This window comes from Geospiza fortis, unplaced genomic scaffold (genome assembly GCF_000277835.1).
Source record: "Geospiza fortis unplaced genomic scaffold, GeoFor_1.0 scaffold157, whole genome shotgun sequence".
Taxonomy (NCBI): Eukaryota; Metazoa; Chordata; class Aves; order Passeriformes; family Thraupidae; genus Geospiza; species Geospiza fortis.
In genome coordinates, this window is record NW_005054314.1 from 1,279,455 (window position 1) to 1,279,690 (window position 236).

Below are 236 nucleotides of genomic sequence, written 5' to 3' on the forward strand. Positions count from 1 at the left end.
AGTTGCTCTCAGAAGCCCTGTGGTGTCATTATCTACGTATTTCCTCTTACATGCTAACCTTAACTGACAGATTGGACCAATGGCTTTAACTGATGATCAGATAATTTCTTGCAGTTGTGTTTTGAATCATGGCAATTTTCATCCTGTATGTGGAAATACAAAAGAAAGATTTTCATCCTGTAGGTGGATGCTTGTGTGGTGTTACATGTAATAAGATCTTGGATGAATCACATGCT